We start from the raw sequence: 23658 nt of genomic DNA, 5'->3' as shown, positions 1-23658 counted from the left end.
TGACTTCAAAGGGTCTTCATTTGCTCACCAAACCTCTCCAATCCTATCACTGCTGCGTTTATGCCCCTGTACACACGCTTGATTCTCTTTTGGAGACATAGCAATCCATAGGTTTTAAGATACTTACTAGTCAGCTACAATCTTAGGCGTTTAATATGGGGTGTTGAGCCTATTTTGTTGAGCAAGGAGTAGCTCTTGTCTATTCCATATTTGGCTTAAGGAACTTTATCTGTGCTCATTTCAATCTCTGGTTTTATGCAGCACCCCAACTCACCTTTCCCCTTAAGCAAGCATAAGTTGGTTTTCTACATTTGAGACCCTGTTCCGTTTTGTAATCCAGTTCCTGTGTAGCCAAGTTTACATTCCGTGTATTAGTGATATCTTATGATGTTTCTTTTTCTGTGTGACTTATTTCAGTTAGAATCATCATACCTGAATCCACTCATTATGCTGCTATGGGCCTGATGACATAGATTTCATTGCTGAGTGATAATGCATTGTACGTAAGTACCACAAATTCTTTATCCATTTTTCACTTTCTGCGATATTGAACTTGTAGCATAAACGAGGTTCTTGTAAACAGAGCCGTCCCAAACTTTGGGGTGGCTGTGTCTTTTTGATTTTAATTCCCCTAAGCTATAGGTCCATAAGTGGAAGTGCCCTATGCTCTGTTGCTTTGTTTTTTAGATGTTTCAGGAAACACCATACACTTCTCCCTAGTGGCTGTTGGCAATTTACATCCCGCCCATCAGCATAACAAGGCTCCCAGTTCTCCATGACCTGTCCTGCCTTTCTGGATTTTACACTTTTTTCAGATGGCCCTTTTGACCGGGGGGAAGTGAGACTTCATTGTAGTGCAGATTTCCTTTGCAAGCTTGCTTGGTTGGCCAAAAAGGGCGTATGCGTTTTTTCCTGAATATATTCAGGAAAAAACGCATACGCCCTTTTTGGCCAAGTGCATCATTGTGGACGTTCTGCCTCTTTTCCTATGCTTTAAATGCAATTCCAGTCTACCTCCTGAAATCGGTTTCCTGCAACTCTGCCCCGATTTCAAGTCCTCTTGGCAGCCTTACTTCAGTATATTTTTGGACGATAGCTGTCATTTATAACTCTGCAAGTTTGTGAATTACAGTGCCCCTGAGCTCCTTTCTTCAACTCGCTTTCTTATGAGCTGGCCACAACATCACAGGATTGCTTCAGGCCCTAATCTGGTTCCGGCACGGCACGCTGAGCCTTTGGTTAATTCCTCTTCCTGGTGGGAAATGAGACTTAAATTTGCCCGTCCAGACACCTCCAGCTAGTCTCTCATTGGTTCTCCCTATTCCTGTTCATCTTCCACAGAAATTGCAACCTGGGCCAAACAGGAGTTTAAAGGCACTGGCTCTCCAAGTCGGGAGAGTGTTAGTAAAGAATCTGGAATGTTGCACCCGAGTACTAGGGGACGAGAACTGAGACATATTGGAACACCTCTCCCGATCACATGGTTGATCATACTGTGGGTTGCACATGCATGTTTTAGCTGAAGGAAGAATCCCTTAAACCTGGAGAGTTGAGACCCGTGGAATGGGTACCATGCAATATGACTTCAAAGGGTCTTCATTTGCTCACCAAACCTCTCCAATCCTATCACTGCTGCGTTTATACCCCTGTACACACGCTTGATTCTCTTTTGGAGACATAGCAATCCATAGGTTTTAAGATACTTACTAGTCAGCTACATTCTTAGGCGTTTAATATGGGGTGTTGAGCCCATTTCATTGAGCAAGGAGTAGCTCTTGTCTATTCCATATTTGGCTTAAGGAACTTTATCTGTGCTCACTTCAATCTCTGGTTTTATGCAGCACCCCAACTCACCTTTCACCTTAAGCAAGAATAAGTTGATTTTCTACATTTGAGTCCCTGTTCTGTTTTGTAATCCAGTTCCTGTGTAGCCAAGTTTACATTCCATGTATTAGTGATATCTTATGATGTTTCTTTTTCTCTATGACTTATTTCAGTTAGAATCATCATACCTGAATCTACTAAATATGCTGCTACGGGCCTGATGACATAGATTTCATTGCTGAGTATTATTGCATTGTACGTAAGTACCACAACTTCTTTATCCATTTTTCGCTTTCTGCGATATTGAACTTGTACCGTAAACGAGGTTCTTGTAAACAGAGCCGTCCCAAACTTTGGGGTGGCTGTGTCTTTTTGATTTTAATTTCCCTAAGCTATAGGACCATAAGTGGAAGTGCCCTAGGCTCTGTTGCTTTGTTTTTTAGATGTTTCAGGAAACACCATACACTTCTCCCGAGTGGCTGTTGGCCATTTACATCCCGCCCATCAGCATAACAAGGCTCCCAGTTCTCCATGGCCTGTCCTGCCTTTCTGGATTTTACACTTTTTTCAGATGGCCCTTTTGACCGGGAGGAAGTGAGACTTCATTGTAGTGCAGATTTCCTTTGCAATCTTGCTTTTTGGCCAAAAAGGGCGTATGAGTTTTTTCCTGAATATATTCAGGAAAAAACGCATAGGCCCTTTTTGGCCAAGTGCATCATTGTCGACATTCTGCCTCTTTTCCTATGCTTTAAATGCAAATCCAGTCTACCTCCTGAAATCGGTTTCCTGCAATTCTGCCCCGCTGTCAAGTCCTCTTGGCAGCCTTACTTCAGTATATTTTTGGACGATAGCTGTCATTTATAACTCTGCAGGTTTGTGAATTACAGTGCCCCTGAGCTCCTTTCTTCAACTCGCTTTCTTGTGAGCTGGCCGCAACACCGCAGGATTGCTTCAGGCCCTAATCTGGTTCCAGCACGGCACGCTGAGCCTTTGGTTAATTCCTCTTCCTGGTGGGAAATGAGAGTTAAATTTGCCCGTCGAGACACCTCCAGCTAGTCTCTCATTGGTTCTCCCTATTCCTGTTCATCTTCCGCAGAAATTGCAAACTGGGCCAAACAGGAGGTTAAAGGCACTGACTCTCCAAGTCGGGAGAGTGTTAGTAAAACGTCTGGAATGTTGCACCCGAGTACCAGGGGACGAGAACTGAGACATATTTGAACACGTCTCCTGATCACACAGTTGATCATACTCTGGGTTCCACATGCATGTTTTAGCTGAAGGAAGAATCCCTTAAACCTGGAGAGTTGAGACCCGTGGAATGGGTACCATGCAATATGACTTCAAAGGGTCTTCATTTGCTCACCGAACCTCTCCAATCCTATCACTGCTGCGTTTATGCCCCTGTACACACGCTTGATTCTCTTTTGGAGATATAGCAATCCATAGGTTTTAAGATACTTACTAGTCAGGTACATTTTTAGGGGTTTAATATGTGGTGTTGAGTCCATTTCGTTGAGCAAGGAGTAGCTCTTGTCTATTACATATTTGGCTTAAGGAAGTTTATCTGTGCTCATTTCAATCTCTGGTTTTATGCAGCACCCCAACTCACCTTTCCCCTTAAGCAAGCATAAGTTGGTTTTCTAAATTTGAGAACCTGTTCTGTTTCGTAATGCAGTTCCTGTGTAGCCAAGTTTACATTCCGTGTATTAGTGATATCTTATGATGTTTCTTTTTCTGTGTGACTTATTTCAGTTAGAATCATCATACCTGAATCCACTCATTATGCTGCTACGGGCCTGATGACATAGATTTCATTGCTGAGTGATATTGCATTGTGCGTAAGTACCAAAACTTCTTTAACCATTTTTCACTTTCTGCGATATTGAACTTGTAGCATAAACGAGGTTCTTGTAAACAGAGCCGTCCCAAACTTTGTGGTGGCTGTGTCTTTTTGATTTTAATTTCCCTAAGCTATAGGACCATAAGTGGAAGTGCCCCAGGCTCTGTTGCTTTGTTTTTTAGATGTTTCAGGAACCACCATACACTTCTCCCGAGTGGCTGTTGGCAATTTACATCCCGCCCATCAGCATAACAAGGCTCCCAGTTCTCCATGGCCTGTCCTGCCTTTCAGGATTTTACACTTTTTTCAGATGGCCCTTTTGACCGGGGGGAAGTGAGACTTCATTGTAGTGCAGATTTCCTTTGCAAGCTTGCTTGGTTGGCCAAAAAGGGCATATGCGTTTTTTCCTGAATATATTCAGGAAAAAACGCATACGCCCTTTTTGTCCAAGTGCATCATTGTGGACGTTCTGCCTCTTTTCCTATGCTTTAAATGCAATTCCAGTCTACCTCCTGAAATCGGTTTCCTGCAATTCTGCCCCGTTTTCAAGTCCTCTTGGCAGGCTTACTTCAGTATATTTTTGGACGATAGCTGTCATTTATAACTCTGCAGGTTTGTGAATTACAGTGCCCCTGAGCTCCTTTCTTCAACTCGCTTTCTTGTGAGCTGGCTGCAACACCGCCGGATTGCTTCAGGCCCTAATCTGGTTCCGGCACGGCATGCTGAGCCTTTGGTTAATTCCTCTTCCTGCTGGGAAATGAGAGTTAAATTTGCCCGTCTAGACACCTCCAGCTAGTCTCTCATTGGTTCTCCCTATTCCTGTTCATCTTCCACAGAAATTGCAAACTGGGCCAAACAGGAGGTTAAAGGCACTGACTCTCCAAGTCGGGAGAGTGTTAGTAAAGCGTCTGGAATGTTGCACCCGAGTACCAGGGGACGAGAACTGAGACATATTGGAACACGTCTCCCGATCACATGGTTGATCATACTGTGGGTTGCACATGCATGTTTTAGCTGAAGGAAGAATCCCTTAAACCTGGAGAGTTGAGACCCGTGGAATGGGTACCATGCAATATGACTTCAAAGGGTCTTCATTTGCTCACCAAACCTCTCCAATCCTATCACTGCTGCGTTTATACCCCTGTACACACGCTTGATTCTCTTTTGGAGACATAGCAATCCATAGGTTTAAAGATACTTACTAGTCAGCTACATTCTTAGGCGTTTAATATGGGGTGTTGAGCCCATTTCATTGAGCAAGGAGTAGCTCTTGTCTATTCCATATTTGGCTTAAGGAACTTTATCTGTGCTCATTTCAATCTCTGGTTTTATGCAGCACCCCAACTCACCTTTCACCTTAAGCAAGAATAAGTTGATTTTCTACATTTGAGTCCCTGTTCTGTTTTGTAATGCAGTTCCTGTGTAGCCAAGTTTACATTCCGTGTATTAGTGATATCTTATGATGTTTCTTTTTCTCTATGACTTATTTCAGTTAGAATCATCATACCTGAATCCACTCATTATGCTGCTACGGGCCTGATGACATAGATTTCATTGCTGAGTATTATTGCATTGTACGTAAGTACGACAACTTCTTTATCCATTTTTCGCTTTCTGCGATATTGAACTTGTACCGTAAACGAGGTTCTTGTAAACAGAGCCGTCCCAAACTTTGGGGTGGCTGTGTCTTTTTGATTTTAATTTCCCTAAGCTATAGGACCATAAGTGGAAGTGCCCTAGGCTCTGTTGCTTTGTTTTTTAGATGTTTCAGGAAACACCATACACTTCTCCCGAGTGGCTGTTGGCCATTTACATCCCGCCCATCAGCATAACAAGGCTCCCAGTTCTCCATGGCCTGTCCTGCCTTTCTGGATTTTACACTTTTTTCAGATGGCCCTTTTGACCGGGGGGAAGTGAGACTTCATTGCAGTGCAGATTTCCTTTGCAAGCTTGCTTTTTGGCCAAAAAGTGCGTATGAGTTTTTTCCTGAATATATTCAGGAAAAAACGCATACGCCCTTTTTGGCCAAGTGCATCATTGTCGACATTCTGCCTCTTTTCCTATGCTTTAAATGCAATTCCAGTCTACCTCCTGATATCGGTTTCTTGCAATTCTGCCCCGCTTTCAAGTCCTCTTGGCAGCCTTACTTCAGTATATTTTTGGACGATAGCTGTAATTTATATCTCTGCAGGTCTGTGAATTACAGTGCCCCAGAGCTCCTTTCAACTCCTTTTCTTGTGAGCTGGCCGCAACACCGTATGATTGCTTCAGGCCCTAATCTGGTTCCGGCACAGCACGCTGAGCCTTTGGTTAATTCCTCTTCCTGGTGGGAAATGAGAGTTAAATTTGCCCGTCCAACACCTCCAGCTAGTCTCTCATTGGTTCTCCCTATTCCTGTTCATCTTCCGCAGAAATTGCAAACTGGGCCAAACAGGAGGTTAAAGGCACTGACTCTCCAAGTCCGGAGAGTGTTAGTAAAGCCTCTGGAATGCTGCACCCGAGTACCAGGGGACGAGAACTGAGACATATTGGAACACGTCTCCCGATCTCACAGTTGATCATACTCTGGGTTTCACATGCATGTTTAGCTGAAGGAAGAATCCCTTAAACCTGGAGAGTTGAGACCCGTGGAATGGGTACCATGCAATATGACTTCAAAGGGTCTTCGTTTGCTCACCGAACCTCTCCAATCCTATCACTGCTGCGTTTATGCCCCTGTACACATGCTTGATTCTCTTTCGGAGACGTAGCAATCCATAGGTTTTAAGATACTTACTAGTCAGGTACATACTTAGGCGTTTAATATGGGGTGTTGAGTCCATTTCGTTGAGCAAGGAATAGCTCTTGTCTATTCCATATTTGGCTTAAGGAACTTTATCTGTGCTCATTTCAATCTCTGGTTTTATGCAGCACCCCAACTCAACTTTCCCCTTAAGCAAGCATAAGTTGGTTTTCTAAATTTGAGATCCTATTCTGTTTTGTAATCCAGTTCCTGTGTAGCCAAGTTTACATTCTGTGTATTAGTGATATCTTATGATGTTTCTTTTTCTGTGTGACTTATTTCAGTTAGAATCATCATACCTGAATCCACTCATTATGCTGCTATGGGCCTGATGACATAGATTTCATTGCTGAGTGATATTGCTTTTTACGTAAGTACCACAACTTCTTTATCCATTTTTCACTTTCTGCGATATTGGACTTGTACCGTAAACGAGGTTCTTGTAAACAGAGCCGTCCCAAATTTTGGGGTGGCTGTGTCTTTCTGATTTTAATTTCCCTAAGCTATAGGACCATAAGTGGAAGTGCCCTAGGCTCTGTTGCTTTGCTTTTTAGATGTTTCAGGAAACACCATACACTTCTCCCGAGTGGCTGTTGGCAATTTACATCCCGCCCATCAGCATAACAAGGCTCCCAGTTCTCCATGGCCTGTCCTGCCTTTCTGTATTTTACACTTTTTTCAGATGGCCCTTTTGACCAGGGGGAAGTGAGACTTCATTGTAGTGCAGATTTCCTTTGCAAGCTTGCTTGGTTGGCCAAAAAGGGCGTATACGTTTTTTCCTGAATATATTCAGGAAAAAACGCATACGCCCTTTTAGGCCAAGTGCATCATTGTCGACGTTCTGCCTCTTTTCCTATGCTTTATATGCAATTCCAGTCTACTTCCTGAAATCGGTTTCCTGCAATTCTGCCCCGCTTTCAAGTCCTCTTGGCAGCCTTACTTCAGTATATTTTTGGACGATAGCTGTCATTTATAACTCTGCAGGTTTGTGAATTACAGTGCCCCTGAGCTCCTTTCTTTACCTCGCTTTCTTGTGAGCTGGCCGCAACACCACAGGATTGCTTCAGGCCCTTATCTCGTTCCGGCACGGCACGCTGAGACTTTGGTTAATTCCTCTTCCTGCTGGTAAATGACACTTAAATTTGCCCGTCCAGACACCTCCAGCTAGTCTCTCATTGGTTCTCCCTATTCCTGTTCATCTTCCACAGAAATTGCAAACTGGGCCAAACAGGAGGTTAAAGGCACTGACTCTCCAAGTCGGGAGAGTGTTAGTAAAGCATCTGGAATATTGCACCCGAGTACCAGGGGACGAAAACTGAGACATATAGGAACATGTCTCCCGATCACACGGTTGATCATACTCTGGGTTCCACATGCATGCTTTAGCTGAAGGAAGAATCCCTTAAACCTGGAGAGTTGAGACCCGTGGAATGGGTACCATGCAATATGACTTCAAAGGGTCTTCATTTGATCACGAAACCTCTCCAATCCTATCACTGCTGCGTTTATGCCCCTGTAAACACGCTTGATTCTCTTTTGGAGACATAGCAATACATAGGTTTTAAGATACTTATTATTCAGCTACATTCTTAGGTGTTTAATATGGGGTGTTGAGTCCATTTCGTTGAGTAAGGAGTAGCTCTTGTCTATTACATATTTGGCTTAAGGAAATTTATCTGTGCTTATTTCAATCTCTGGTTTTATGCAGCACCCCAACTCACCTTTCCCCTTAAGCAAGCATAAGTTGGTTTTCTACATTTGCGACCCTGTTCTGTTTTGTAATCCAGTTCATGTGTAGCCAAGTTTACATTCCGTGTATTAGTGATATCTTATGATGTTTCTTTTTCTGTGTGACTTATTTCAGTTAGAATCATCATACCTGAATCCACTCATTATGCTGCTACGGGCCTGATGACATAGATTTCATTGCTGAGTGATATTGCATTGTACGTAAGTACCAAAACTTCTTTATCCATTTTTCACTTTCTGCGATATTGAACTTGTACCGTAAACGAGGTTCTTGTAAACAGAGCCGTCCCAAACTTAGGGGTGGCTGTGTCTTTTTGATTTTAATTTCCCTAAGCTATAGGACCATAAGTGGAAGTGCCCTAGGCTCTGTTGCTTTGTTTTTTAGATGTTTCAGGAAACACCATACACTTCTCCCGAGTGGCTGTTGGCAATTTAAATCCCGCCCATCAGCATAACAAGGCTCCCAGTTCTCCATGGCCTGTCCTGCCTTTCTGGATTTTACACTTTTTTCAGATGGCCCTTTTGACCGGAGGGAAGTGAGACTTCATTGTAGTGCAGATTTCCTTTGCAAGCTTGCTTGGTTGGCCAAAAAGGGCGTATGCGTTTTTTCCTGAATATATTCAGGAAAAAACGCATACGCCCTTTTTGGCCAAGTGCATCATTGTCGACATTCTGCCTCTTTTCCTATGCTTTAAATGCAATTCCAGTCTACCTCCTGAAATCGGTTTCCTGCAATTCTGCCCCGCTTTCAAGTCCTCTTGGCAGCCTTACTTCAGTATATTTTTGGACGATAGCTGTCATTTATAACTCTGCAGGCTTGTGAATTACAGTGACCCTGAGCTCCTTTCTTCAACTCGCTTTCTTGTGAGCTGGCCGCAACACCGCAGGATTGCTTCAGCCCTAATCTGGTTCCGGCACGGCACGCTGAGCCTTTGGTTAATTCCTCTCCCTGGTGGGAAATGAGAGTTAAATTTGCCCGTACAGACACCTCCAGCTAGTCTCTCATTGGTTCTCCCTATTTTTGTTCATCTTCCGCAGAAATTGCAAACTGGGCCAAACAGGAGGTTAAAGGCACTGACTCTGCAAGTCGGGAGAGTGTTAGTAAAGCGTCTGGAATGTTGCACCCGAGTACCAGGGGACGAGAACTGAGACATATTGGAACACGTCTCCCGATCACACGGTTGATCATACTCTGGGTTCCACATGCATGTTTTAGCTGAAGGAAGAATCCCTTAAACCGGGAGAGTTGAGACCCGTGGAATGGGTAGCATGTAATATGACTTCAGAGGGTCTTCATTTGCTCACCGAACCTCTCCAATCCTATCACTGCTGCGTTTATGCCCCTGTACACACGCTTGATTCTCTTTCGGAGACATAGCAATCCATAGGTTTTAAGATACTTACTAGTCAGGTACATTTTTAGGCGTTTAATATGGGGTGTTGAGCCCATTTCATTGAGCAAGGAGTAGCTCTTGTCTATTCCATATTTGGCTTAAGGACCTTTATCTGTGCTCATTTCAATCTCTGGTTTTATGCAGCACCCCAACTCACCTTTCCCCTTAAGCAAGCATAAGTTGGTTTTCTACATTTGAGACCCTGTTCTGCTTTGTAATACAGTTCCTGTGTAGCCAAGTTTACATTCCGTGTATTAGTGATATCTTATGATGTTTCTTTTTCTGTGTGACTTATTTCAGTTAGAATCATCATACCTGAATCCACTCATTATGCTGCTATGGACCTGATGACATAGATTTCATTGCTGAGTGATATTGCATTGTACGTAAGTACCACAACTTCTTTATCCATTTTTCGCTTTCTGCGATATTGAACTTGTACCGTAAAGGAGGTTCTTGTAAACAGAGCCATTTCAAACTTTGTGGTGGCTGTGTCTTTTTGATTTTAATTTCCCTAAGATATAGGACCATAAGTGGAAGTGCCCTAGGCTCTGTTGTTTTTTTTTTTAGATGTTTCAGGAAACACCATACACTTCTCCCGAGTGGCTGTTGGCAATTTACATCCCGCCCATCAGCATAACAAGGCTCCCAGTTGTCCATGGCCTGTCCTGCCTTTCTGGATTTTACACTTTTTTCAGATGGCCCTTTTGACCGGGGGGAAGTGAGACTTCATTGTAGTGCAGATTACCTTTGCAAGCTTGCTTGGTTGGCCAAAAAGGGCGTATGCGTTTTTTCCTGAATATATTCAGGAAAAAACGCATACGCCCTTTTTGGCCAAGTGCATCATTGTCGACGTTCTGCCTCTTTTCTTATGCTTTAAATGCAATTCCAGTCTACCTCCTGAAATCGGTTTCCTGTAATTCTTCCCCGCTTTCAAGTCCTCTTGGCAAGCTTACTTCAGTATATTTTTGGATGATAGCTGTCATTTATAACTCTGCAGGTTTGTGAATTACAGTGCCCCTGAGCTCCTTTCTTCAAGTTGCTTTCTTGTGAGCTGGCCGCAACACCGCAGGATTGCTTCAGGCCCTAATCTCGTTCCGGCACGGCACGCTGAGCCTTTGGTTAATTCCTCTTCCTGGTGGGAAATGAGAGTTAAATTTGCCCGTCCAGAAACCTCCAGCTAGTCTCTCATTGGTTCTCCCTATTCCTGTTCATCTTCCACAGAAATTGCAAACTGGGCCAAACAGGAGGTTAAAGGCACTGACTCTCCAAGTCGGGAGAGTATTAGTAAAGTGTCTGGAATGCTGCACCCGAGTACCAGGGGACGAGAACTGAGACATATTGGAACACGTCTCCTGATCACACAGTTGATCATACTCTGGGTTCCACATGCATGTTTTAGCTGAAGGAAGAATCCGTTAAACATGGAGAGTTGAGACCCGTGGAATTGGTACCATTCAATATGACTTCAAAGGGTCTTCATTTGCTCACCAAACGTCTCCATTCCTATCACTGCTGCGTTTATGCCCCTGTACACACACTTGATTCTCTTTTGGAGACATAGCAATCCATAGGTTTTAAGATACTTACTAGTCAGCTACATTCTTAGGCGTTTAATATGGGGTGTTGAGCCCATTTCGTTGAGCAAGGAGTAGCTCTTGTCTATTCCATATTTGGCTTAAGGAACTTTATCTGTGCTCATTTCAATCTCTGGTTTTATGCAGCACCCCAACTCACCTTTCCCCTTAAGCAAGCATAAGTTGATTTTCTACATTTGAGACCCTGTTCTGTTTTGTAATCCAGTTCCTGTGTAGCCAAGTTTACATTCCGTGTATTAGTGATATCTTATGATGTTTCTTTTTCTCTGTGATTTATTTCAGTTAGAATCATCATAGCTGAATCCACTCATTATGCTGCTACGGGCCTGATGACATAGATTTCATTGCTGAGTATTATTGCATTGTACGTAAGTACCACAACTTCTTTATCCATTTTTCGCTTTCTGCGATATTGAACTTGTACCATTAATGAGGTTCTTGTAAACAGAGCCGTCCCAAACTTTGGGGTGGCTGTGTCTTTTTGATTTTAATTTCCCTAAGCTATAGGACCATAAGTGGAAGTGCCCTAGGCTCTGTTGCTTTGTTTTTTAGATGTTTCAGGAAACACCATACACTTCTCCCGAGTGGCTGTTGGCAATTTAAATCCCGCCCATCAGCATAACAAGGCTCCCAGTTCTCCATGGCCTGTCCTGCCTTTCTGGATTTTACACTTTTTTCAGATGGCCCTTTTGACCGGGGGGAAGTGAGACTTCATTGTAGTGCAGATTTCCTTTGCAAGCTTGCTTGGTTGGCCAAAAAGGGCGTATGCGTTTTTTCCTGAATATATTCAGGAAAAAAACGCATACGCCCTTTTTGGCCAAGTGCATCATTGTCGACGTTCTGCCTCTTTTCCTATGCTTTAAATGCAATTCCAGTCTACCTCCTGAAATCGGTTTCCTGCAATTCTGCCCCGCTTTCAAGTCCTCTTGGCAGCCTTACTTCAGTATATTTTTGGACGATAGCTGACATTTATAACTCTGCAGGCTTGTGAATTACAGTGCCCCTGAGCTCCTTTCTTCAACTCGCTTTCTTGTGAGCTGGCCGCAACACTGCCGGATTGCTTCAGGCCCAAATCTGGTTCCGGCATGGCACACTGAGCCTTTGGTTAATTCCTCTCCCTGGTGGGAAATGAGAGTTAAATTTGCCCGTCGAGACACCTCCAGCTAGTCTCTCATTGGTTCTCCCTATTCCTGTTCATCTTCCGCAGAAATTGCAAACTGGGCCAAACAGGAGGTTAAAGGCACTGACTCTCCAAGTCGGGAGAGTGTTAGTAAAGCGTCTGGAATGTTGCACCCAAGTACCAGGGGACGAAAACGGAGACATATTGGAACATGTCTCCCGATCACACGGTTGATCATAATCTGGGTCCCACATGCATGCTTTAGCTGAAGGAAGAATCCCTTAAACCTGGAGAGTTGAGACCCGTGGAATGGGTACCATGCAATATGACTTCAAAGGGTCTTCATTTGCTCACCGAACCTCTCCAATCCTATCACTGCTGCGTTTATGTCCCTGTACACACACTTGATTCTCTTTTGGAGACATAGCAATCCATAGGTTTTAAGATACTTACTAGTCAGCTACATTCTTAGGTGTTTAATATGGGGTGTTGAGTCCATTTCGTTGAGTAAGGAGTAGCTCTTGTCTATTACATATTAGGCTTAAGGAACTTTATCTGTGCTCATTTCAATCTCTGGTTTTATGCAGCACCCCAACTCACCTTTCCCCTTAAGCAAGCATAAGTTGAGTTTCTACATTTGAGACCCTGTTCTGTTTTGTAATCCAGTTCCTGTGTAGCCAAGTTTACATTCCGTGTATTAGTGATATCTTATGATGTTTCTTTTTCTGTGTGACTTATTTCAGTTAGAATCATCATACCTGAATCCACTCATTATGCTGCTACGGGCCTGATGACATAGATTTCATTGCTGAGTGATATTGCATTGTACGTAAGTACCACAACTTCTTTATCCATTTTTCGCTTTCTGCGATATTGAACTTGTAGCGTAAACGAGTTTCTTGTAAACAGAGCCGTCCCAAACTTTGGGGTGGCTGTGTCTTTTTGATTTTAATTTCCCTAAGCTATAGGACCATAAGTGGAAGTGCCCTAGGCTCTGTTGCTTTGTTTTTTAGATGTTTCAGGAAACACCATACACTTCTCCCGAGTGGCTGTTGGCCATTTACATCCCGCCCATCAGCATAACAAGGCTTCCAGTTCTCCATGGCCTGTCCTGCCTTTCTGGATTTTACACTTTTTTCAGATGGCCCTTTTGACCAGGGGGAAGTGAGATTTCATTGTAGTGCAGATTTCTTTTGCAAGGTTGCTTGGTTGGCCAAAAAGTGCGTATGAGTTTTTTCCTGAATATATTCAGGAAAAAACGCATACGCCCTTTTTGGCCAAGTGCATCATTGTCGACATTCTGCCTCTTTTCCTATGCTTTAAATGCAATTCCAGTCTACCTCCTGAAATCGGTTTCCTGCAATTCTGCCCCGCTTTCAAGTCCTCTTGGCAGCCTTACTTCAGTATATTTTTGGACGATAGCTGTCATTTATAACTCTGCAGGTTTGTGAATTACAGTGCCCCTGAGCTCCTTTCTTCAACTCGCTTTCTTGTGAGCTGGCCGCAACACCGCAGGATTTCTTCAGGCCCTAATCTGGTTCCAGCACGGCACGCTGAGCCTTTGGTTAATTCCTCTTCCTGGTGGGAAATGAGAGTTAAATTTGCCCGTCCAGACACCTCCAGCTAGTCTCTCATTGGTTCTCCCTATTCCTGTTCATCTTCCACAGAAATTGCAAACTGAGCCAAACAGGAGGTTAAAGGCACTGACTCTCCAAGTCGGGAGAGTGTTAGTAAAGCATCTGGAATGTTGCACCCGAGTACCAAGGGACGAGAACTGAGACATATTTGAACACGTCGCCCGATCACAGAGTTGATCATACTCTGGGTTCCAGAAGCATGTTTTAGCTGAAGGAAGAATCCCTTAAACCTGGAGAGTTGAGACCCGTGGAATGGGTAGCATGCAATATGACTTCAAAGGGTCTTCATTTGCTTACCGAACCTCTCCAATCCTATCACTGCTGCGTTTATGTCCCTGTAAACACGCTTGATTCTCTTTTGGAGACATAGCAATCCATAGGTTTTAAGATACTTACTAGTCAGGTACATTTTTAGGGGTATAATATGGGGTGTTGAGTCCATTTCGTTGAGCAAGGTGTAGCTCTTGTCTGTTAAATATTTGGCTTAAGGGACTTTATCTGTGCTCTTTTCAATCTCTGGTTTTAAGCAGCACCCCAACTCACCTTTCCCCTTAAGGAAGCATAAGTTGGTTTTTTAAATTTAAGACCCTGTTCTGTTTCGTAATGCAGTTCCTGTGTAGCCAAGTTTACATTCCGTGTATTAGTGATATCTTATTATGTTTCTTTTTCTGTGTGACTTATTTCAGTTAGAATCATCATACCTGAATCCACTCATTATGCTGCTACGGGCCTGATGACATAGATTTCATTGCTGAGTGATATTGCATTGTACGTAAGTACCACAACTTCTTTATCCATTTTTCAATTTCTGTGATATTGAACTTGTACCGTAAACGAGGTTCTTGTAAACACAGCCGTCCCAAACTTTGGGGTGGCTGTGTCTTTTTGATTTTAATTTCCCTAAGCTATAGGACCATAAGTGGAAGTGCCCTAGGCTCTGTTGCTTTGCTTTTTAGATGTTTCAGGAAACACCATACACTTCTCCCGAGTGGCTGTTGGCCATTTACATCCCGCCCATCAGCATAACAAGGCTCCCAGTTCTCCATGGCCTGTCCTGCCTTTCTGGATTTTACACTTTTTTCAGATGGCCCTTTTGACCAGGGGGAAGTGAGATTTCATTGTAGTGCAGATTTCTTTTGCAAGGTTGCTTGGTTGGCCTAAAATGCGTATGAGTTTTTTCCTGAATATATTCAGGAAAAAACGCATACGCCCTTTTTGGCCAAGTGCATCATTGTCGACATTCTGCCTCTTTTCCTATGCTTTAAATGCAATTCCAGTCTACCTCCTGAAATCGGTTTCCTGCAATTCTGCCCCGCTTTCAAGTCCTCTTGGCAGCCTTACTTCAGTATATTTTTGGACGATAGCTGTCATTTATAACTCTGCAGGTTTGTGAATTACAGTGCCCCTGAGCTCCTTTCTTCAACTCGCTTTCTTGTGAGCTGGCCGCAACACCGCAGGATTTCTTCAGGCCCTAATCTGGTTCCAGCACGGCACGCTGAGCCTTTGGTTAATTCCTCTTCCTGGTGGGAAATGAGAGTTAAATTTGCCCGTCCAGACACCTCCAGCTAGTCTCTCATTGGTTCTCCCTATTCCTGTTCATCTTCCACAGAAATTGCAAACTGAGCCAAACAGGAGGTTAAAGGCACTGACTCTCCAAGTCGGGAGAGTGTTAGTAAAGCATCTGGAATGTTGCACCCGAGTACCAAGGGACGAGAACTGAGACATATTTGAACACGTCTCCCGATCACAGAGTTGATCATACTCTGGGTTCCAGAAGCATGTTTTAGCTGAAGGAAGAATCCCTTAAACCTGGAGAGTTGAGACCCGTGGAATGGGTAGCATGCAATATGACTTCAAAGGGTCTTCATTTGCTTACCGAACCTCTCCAATCCTATCACTGCTGCGTTTATGTCCCTGTAAACACGCTTGATTCTCTTTTGGAGACATAGCAATCCATAGGTTTTAAGATACTTACTAGTCAGGTACATTTTTAGGGGTATAATATGGGGTGTTGAGTCCATTTCGTTGAGCAAGGTGTAGCTCTTGTCTATTAAATATTTGGCTTAAGGGACTTTATCTGTGCTCTTTTCAATCTCTGGTTTTAAGCAGCACCCCAACTCACCTTTCCCCTTAAGGAAGCATAAGTTGGTTTTTTAAATTTAAGACCCTGTTCTGTTTCGTAATGCAGTTCCTGTGTAGCCAAGTTTACATTCCGTGTATTAGTGATATCTTATTATGTTTCTTTTTCTGTGTGACTTATTTCAGTTAGAATCATCATACCTGAATCCACTCATTATGCTGCTACGGGCCTGATGACATAGATTTCATTGCTGAGTGATATTGCATTGTACGTAAGTACCACAACTTCTTTATCCATTTTTCAATTTCTGTGATATTGAACTTGTACCGTAAACGAGGTTCTTGTAAACACAGCCGTCCCAAACTTTGGGGTGGCTGTGTCTTTTTGATTTTAATTTCCCTAAGCTATAGGACCATAAGTGGAAGTGCCCTAGGCTCTGTTGCTTTGCTTTTTAGATGTTTCAGGAAACACCATACACTTCTCCCGAGTGGCTGTTGGCCATTTACATCCCGCCCATCAGCATAACAAGGCTCCCAGTTCTCCATGGCCTGTCCTGCCTTTCTGGATTTTACACTTTTTTCAGATGGCCCTTTTGACCGGGGGGAAGTGAGACTTCATTGTAGTGCAGATTTCCTTTGCAAGCTTGCTTGGTTGGCCAAAAAGCGCGTATGCGTTTTTTCCTGAACATATTCAGGAAAAAACGCATATGCCCTTTTTGGCCAAGTGCATCATTGTCGAGGTTCTGACTTTCTTCCTATGTTTTCAGTGCAATTCCAGTCTACCTCCTGAAATCGGTTTCCTGCAATTCTGCCCCGCTTTCAAGTCCTCTTGGCAGCCTTACTTCAGTATATTTTTGGACGATAGCTGTCATTTATAACTCTGCAGGTTTGTGAATTACAGTGCCCCTGAGCTCCTTTCTTCAACTCGCTTTCTTGTGAGCTGGCCGCTACACCGCAGGATTGCTTCAGGCCCTAATCTGGTTCCGGCACGGCACGCTGAGCCTTTGGTTAATTCCTCTTCCTGGTGGGAAATGAGAGTTAAATTTGCCCATCCAGAGACCTCCAGCTAGTCTCTCATTGGTTCTCCCAATTCCTGTTCATCTTCCGCAGAAATTGCAAACTGGGCCAAACAGGAGGTTAAAGGCACCGACTCTCCAAGTCGGTAGAGTGTTAGTAAAGTGTCTGGAATGTTGCACCCGATTACCAGGGGGCGATAACTGAGACATATTTGAACACGTGTCCCGATCACACGGTTGATCATACTCTGGGTTCCACATGCATGTGTTAGCTGAAGGAAGAATCCCTTAAACCTGGAGAGTTGAGACCCGTGGAATGGGTACCATGCAATATGACTTCAAAGGGTCTTCATTTGCTCACCGAACCTCTCCAATCCTATCACTGCTGCGTTTATGCCCCTGGACACATGCTTGATTCTCTTTTGTAGACATAGCAATCCATAGGTTTTAAGATACTTCCTAGTCAGGTACATTCTTAGGCGTTTAATATGTGGTGTTGGGTCCATTTCGTTGAGCAAGGAGTAGCTCTTGTCTATTACATATTTGGCTTAAGGAACTTTATCTGTGCTCATTTCAATCTCTGGTTTTATGCAGCACCCCAACTCACCTTTCCCCTTAAGCAAGCATAAGTTGGTTTTCTAAATTTGAGACCGTGTTCTGTTTTGTAATCCAGTTCCTGTGTAGCCAAGTTTACATTCCGTGTATTAGTGATATCTTATGATGTTTCTTTTTCTGTGTGACTTATTTCAGTTAGAATCATCATAGCTTAATCCACTCATTATGCTGCCACGGGCCTGATGACATAGATTTCATTGCTGAGTGATATTGCATTGTACGTAAGTACAACAACGTCTTTATCCATTTTTCACTTTCTGCGATATTGAACTTGTCCCGTAAACGAGGTTCTTGTAAACAGAGAAGTCCCAAACTTTGGGGTGGCTGTGTCTTTTTGATTTTAATTTCCCTAAGCTATAGGACCATAAGTGGAAGTGCCCTAGGCTCTGTTGCTTTGTTTTTTAGATGTTTCAGGAAACACCATACACTTCTCCCGAGTGGCTCTTGGCAATTTACATCCCGCCCATCAGCATAACAAGGCTCCCAGTTCTCCATGGCCTGTCCTGCCTTTCTGAATTTTACACTTTTTTCAGATGGCCCTTTTCACCGGGGGGAAGTTAGACTTCATTGTAGTGCAGATTTCCTTTGCAAGCTTGCTTGGTTGGCCAAAAAGTGTCTATGCGATTTTTCCTGAATATATTCAGGAAAAAACGCATAGGCCCTTTTTGGCCAAGTGCATCATTGTCGACGTTCTGCCTCTTTCCTATGCTTTAAATGCAATTCCAGTCTACCTCCTGAAATCGGTTTCCTGCAATTCTGCCCCGATTTCAAGTCCTCTTGGCAGCCTTACTTCAGTATATTTTTGGACGATAGCTGTCATTTATAACTCTGCAGTTTTGTGAATTACAGTGCCCCTGAGCTCCTTTATTCAACTCGCTTTCTTGTGAGCTGGCCGCAACACCGCAGGATTGCTTCAGGCCCTAATCTGGTTGCGGCACGGCACGCTGAGCCTTTGGTTAATTCCTCTTCCTGGTGGGAAATGAGAGTTAAATTTGCCCGTCCAGACACCTCCACCTAGTCTCTCAGTGGTTCTCCCTATTCCTGTTCATCTTCCGCAGAAATTGCAAACTGGGCCAAACAGGAGGTTAAAGGCACTGACTCTCCAAGTCGGGAGAGTGTTAGTAAAGCGTCTGGAATGTTGCACCCGAGTACCAGGGGACGAGAACTGAGACATATTTGAACACGTGTCCCGATCACATGGTTGATCATACTCTGGGTTCCACATGCATGTTTTAGCTGAAGGAAGAATCCCTTAAACCTGGAGAGTTGAGACCCGTGGAATGGGTACCATGCAATATGACTTCAAATGGTCTTCATTTGCTCACCGAACCTCTCCAATCCTATCACTGCTGCGTTTATGCCCCTGTGAACACGCTTGATTCTCTTTCGAAGACAAAGCAATCCATAGGTTTTAAGATACTTACTAGTCAGGTACATTCTTAGGCGTTTAATATGGGGTGTTGAGCCCATTTCGTTGAGCAAGGAGTAGCTCTTGTCTATTACATATTTGGCTTAGGAACTTTATCTGTGCTCATTTCAATCTCTGGTTTTATGCAGCACCCCAACTCACCTTTCCCCTTAAGCAAACATAAGTTGGATTTCTAAATTTGAGACACTGTTCTGTTTTGTAACTCAGTTCATGTGTAGCCAAGTTCACATTCCGAGTATTAGTGATATCTTATGATGTTTCTTTTTCTGTGTGACTTATTTCAGTTAGAATTATCATACCTGAATCCACTCATTATGCTGCTACGGTCCTGATGACATAGATGTCATTGCTGAGTGATATTGCATTGTACGTAAGTACCACAACTTCTTTATCCATTTTTCATTTTCTGCGATATTGAACTTGTACCGTAAACGAGGTTCTTGTAAACAGAGCCGTCGCAAACTTTGGGGTGGCTGTGTCTTTTTGATTTTAATTTCCCTAAGCTATAGGACCATAAGTGGAAGTGGCCTAGGCTCTGTTGCTTTGTTTTTTAGATGTTTCAGGAAACAACATACACATCTCCCAAGTGGCTGTTGGCAATTTACATCCCGACCATCAGCATAACACGGCTCCCAGTTCTCCATGGCCTGTCCTGCCTTTCTGGATTTTACACTTTTTTCAGATGGCCCTTTTGACGGGGGAAGTGAGACTTCATTGTAGTGCAGATTTCCTTTGCAAGCTTGCTTGGTTGGCCAAAAAGGGCGTATGCGTTTTTTCCTGAATATATTCAGGAAAAAACGCATACGCACTTTTTGGCCAAGTGCATCAGTGTCGAGGTTCTGACTTTCTTCATATGTTTTCAGTGCAATTCCAGTCTACCTCCTAAATCGGTTTCCTGCAATTCTGGCCCACTTTCAAGTCCGCTTGGCAGCCTTACTTCAGTATATTTTTGGACGATAGCTGTCATTTATAACTCTGCAGGTTTGTGAATTACAGTGCCCCTGAGCTCCTTTCTTCAACTCGCTTTCTTGTGAGCTGGCCGCTACACCGCAGGATTGCTTCAGGCCCTAATCTGGTTCCGGCACGGCACGCTGAGCCTTTGGTTAATTCCTCTTCCTGGTGGGAAATGAGAGTTAAATTTGCCCGTCCAGACACCTCCAGCTAGTCTCTCATTGGTTCTCCTTATTCCTGTTCATCTTCCGCAGAAATTGCAAACTGGGCCAAACAGGAGGTTAAAGGCACTGACTCTCCAAGTCGGGAGAGTGTTAGTAAAGCATCTGGAATGTTGCACCCGAGTACCAGGGGGCGAAAACTGAGACATATTTGAACACGTGTTCCGATCACACGGTTGATCATACTCTGGGTTCCACATGCATGTGTTAGCTGAAGGAAGAATCCCTTAAACCTGGAGAGTTGAGACCCGTGGAATGGGTACCATGCAATATGATTTCAAAGGGTCTTCGTTTGCTCACCGAACCTCTCCAATCCTATCACTGCTGCATTTATGCCCCTGTACACACGCTTGATTCTCTTTCAGAGACATAGCAATCCATAGGTTTTAAGATACTTACTAGTCAGGTACATTCTTAGGCGTTTACTGTGGGGTGTTGAGTCCATTTCGTTGAGCAAGGAGTAGCTCTTGTCTATTACATATTGGGCTTAAGGAACTTTCTCGGTGCTCATTTCAATCTCTGGTTTTATGCAGCACCCTAACTCACCTTTCCCCTTAAGCAAGCATATGTTGGTTTTCTAAATTTGAGACACTGTTCTGTTTTGTAATCCAGTTCCTGTGTAGCCATGTTTACATTCCGTGTATTAGTGATATCTTATGATGTTTCTTTTTCTGTGTGACTTATTTCAGTTAGAATCATCATACCTGAATCCACTCATTATGCTGCTATGGGCCTGATGACATAGATTTCATTGCTGAGTGATATTGCATTGTACGTAAGTACCACAACGTCTTTATAAATTTTTCACTTTCTGCAATATTGATCTTGTACCGTAAACGAGGTGCTTGTAAACAGAGCCGTCCCAAACTTTGGGGTGGCTGTGTCTTTTTGATTTTAATTTCCCTAAGCTATAGGACCATAAGTGGAAGTGCCCTAGGCTCTGTTGCTTTGTTTTTTAGATGTTTCAGGAAACAACATACACTTCTCCCAAGTGGCTGTTGGCAATTTACATCCCGCCCATCAGCATAACAAGGCTCCCAGTTCTCCATGGCCTGTCCTGCCTTTCTGGATTTTACACTTTTTTCAGATGGCCTTTTTGACCGGGGGGAAGTGAGACTTCATTGTAGTGCAGATTTCCTTTGCAAGCTTGCTTGGTTGGCCAAAAAGGGCGTATGCGTTTTTTCCTGAATATATTCAGGAAAAAACGCATACGCCCTTTTTGGCCAAGTGCATCATTGTCGAGGTCTGACTTTCTTCATATGTTTTCAATGCAATTCCAGTCTTCCTCCTGAAATTGGTTTCCTGCAATTCTGCCCCGCTTTCAAGTCCTCTTGGAAGCCTTACTTCAGTATATTTTTGGACGATAGCTGTCATTTATAACTCTGCAGGTTTGTGAATTAGAGTGCCCCTGAGCTCCTTTCTTCAACTTGCTTTCTTGTGAGCTGGCCGCAACACCGCAGGATTGCTTCAGGGCCTAATCTGGTTCCGGTACGGCACGCTGAGCCTTTGGTTAATTCCTCTTCCTGGTGGGAAATGAGAGTTAAATTTGCCCATCCAGAGACCTCCAGCTAGTCTCTCATTGGTTCTCCCTATTCCTGTTCATCTTCCGCAGAAATTGCAAACTGGGCCAAACAGGAGGTTAAAGGCACTGACTCTCCAAGTCGGGAGAGTGTTAGTAAAGCGTCTGGAATGTTGCACCCGAGTACCAGGGGACGAGAACTGAGACATATTGGAACACGTCTCCCGATCACACAGTTGACCATACTCTGGGTTCCACATGCATGTTTTAGCTGAAGGAAGAATCCCTTAAGCCTGGAGAGTTGAGACCCGTGGAATGGGTACCATGCAATATGTCTTCAAAGGGTCTTCATTTGCTCACCTTACCTCTCCAATCCTATCACTGCTGCGTTTATGCCCCTGTGCACATGCTTGTTTCTCTTTCGAAGACAAAGCAATCCGTAGGTTTTAAGATACTTACTAGTCAGGTACATTCTTAGGCGTTTAATATGGGGTGTTGAGTCCATTTCGTTGAGCAAGGAGTAGCTCTTGTCTATTACATATTGGGCTTAAGGAACTTTCTCGGTGCTCATTTCAATCTCTGGTTTTATGCAGCACTCCAACTCACCTTTCCCCTTAAGCAAGCATAAGTTGGTTTTCTCAATTTGAGACACTGTTCTGTTTTGTAATCCAGTTCCTTTGTAGCCAAGTTAACATTCCGTGTATTAGTGATATCTTATGATGTTTCTTTTTCTGTGTGACTTATTTCAGTTAGAATCATCATACCTGAATCCACTCATTATGCTGCTACGGGCCTGATGACATAGATTTCACTGCTGAGTGATATTGCATTGTACGTAAGTACCACAACTTCTTTATCCATTTTTCGCTTTCTGCGATATTGAACTTGTACCGTAAACGAGGTTCTTGTAAACAGAGCCATCCCAAACTTTGGGGTGGCTGTGTCTTTTTTATTTTAATTTCCCTAAGCTATAGGACCATAAGTGGAAGTGCCCTAGGCTCTGTTGCTTTGTTTTTTAGATGTTTCAGGACACACCATACACTTCTCCCGAGTGGCTCTTGGCAATTTACATCCCACCCATCAGCATAACAAGGCTCCCAGTTCTCCATGGCCTGTCCTGCCTTTCTGGATTTTACACTTTTTTGAGATGGCCCTTTTGACCGCAGGGAAGTGAGACTTCATTGTAGTGCAGATTTCCTTTGCAAGCTTGCTTGGTTGGCCAAAAAGGGCGTATGCTTTTTTTCCTGAACATATTCAGGAAAAAACGCATACGCCCTTTTTGGCCAAGTGCATCATTGTCGACGTTCTGGCTCTTTTCCTATGCTTTAAATGCAATTCCAGTCTACCTCCTGAAATCGGTTTCCTGCATTTCTGCCCCGCTTTCAAGTCCTCTTGGCAGGCTTACTTCAGTATATTTTTGGACGATAGCTGTCATTTATAACTCTGAAGGTTTGTGAATTACAGTGCCCCTGAGCTCCGTTCTTCAACTCGCTTTCTTGTGAGCTGGCCGCAACACCGCAGGATTGCTTCAGGCCCTAATCTGGTTCCGGAACGGCACGCTGAGCCTTTGGTTAATTCCTCTTCCTGGTGGGAAATGAGAGTTAAATTTGCTCGTCCAGACACCTCCAGCTAGTCTCTCATTGGTTCTCCCTATTCCTGTTCATCTTCCGCAGAAATTGCAAACTGGGCCAAACAGGAGGTTAAAGGCACTGACTCTCCAAGTCGGGAGAGTGTTAGTAAAGCGTCTGGAATGTTGCACCCGAGTACCAGGGGACGAGAACTGAGACATATTGGAACACGTCTCCCGATCACATGGTTGATCATACTCTGGGTTCCACATGCATGTTTTAGCTGAAGGAAGAATCCCTTAAACCTTGAGAGTTG

The 23658-nt window shown here is 43.7% G+C and overlaps 1 long non-coding RNA gene across 2 annotated transcripts in view; it reads left to right on the top strand.

Moving 5' to 3' along the window:
• The window catches only part of LOC125963366 (uncharacterized), a 542137-nt gene that overhangs the window by 345880 nt on the left and 172599 nt on the right, over positions 1-23658 (top strand). For both annotated transcript variants that reach the window (XR_007475230.1, XR_007475231.1), the window contains exon 3: positions 6731-6816. This is a non-coding gene — a long non-coding RNA (uncharacterized LOC125963366). The remainder of the gene's footprint in view (positions 1-6730; positions 6817-23658) is intronic.

The sequence above is a fragment of the Orcinus orca genome, unplaced genomic scaffold (genome assembly GCF_937001465.1).
Source record: "Orcinus orca unplaced genomic scaffold, mOrcOrc1.1 scaffold_47, whole genome shotgun sequence".
NCBI lineage: Eukaryota > Metazoa > Chordata > Mammalia > Artiodactyla > Delphinidae > Orcinus > Orcinus orca.
Note: the sequence above shows the minus strand (reverse complement) of the source record. Positions and strands in the feature narration are given on the sequence as shown.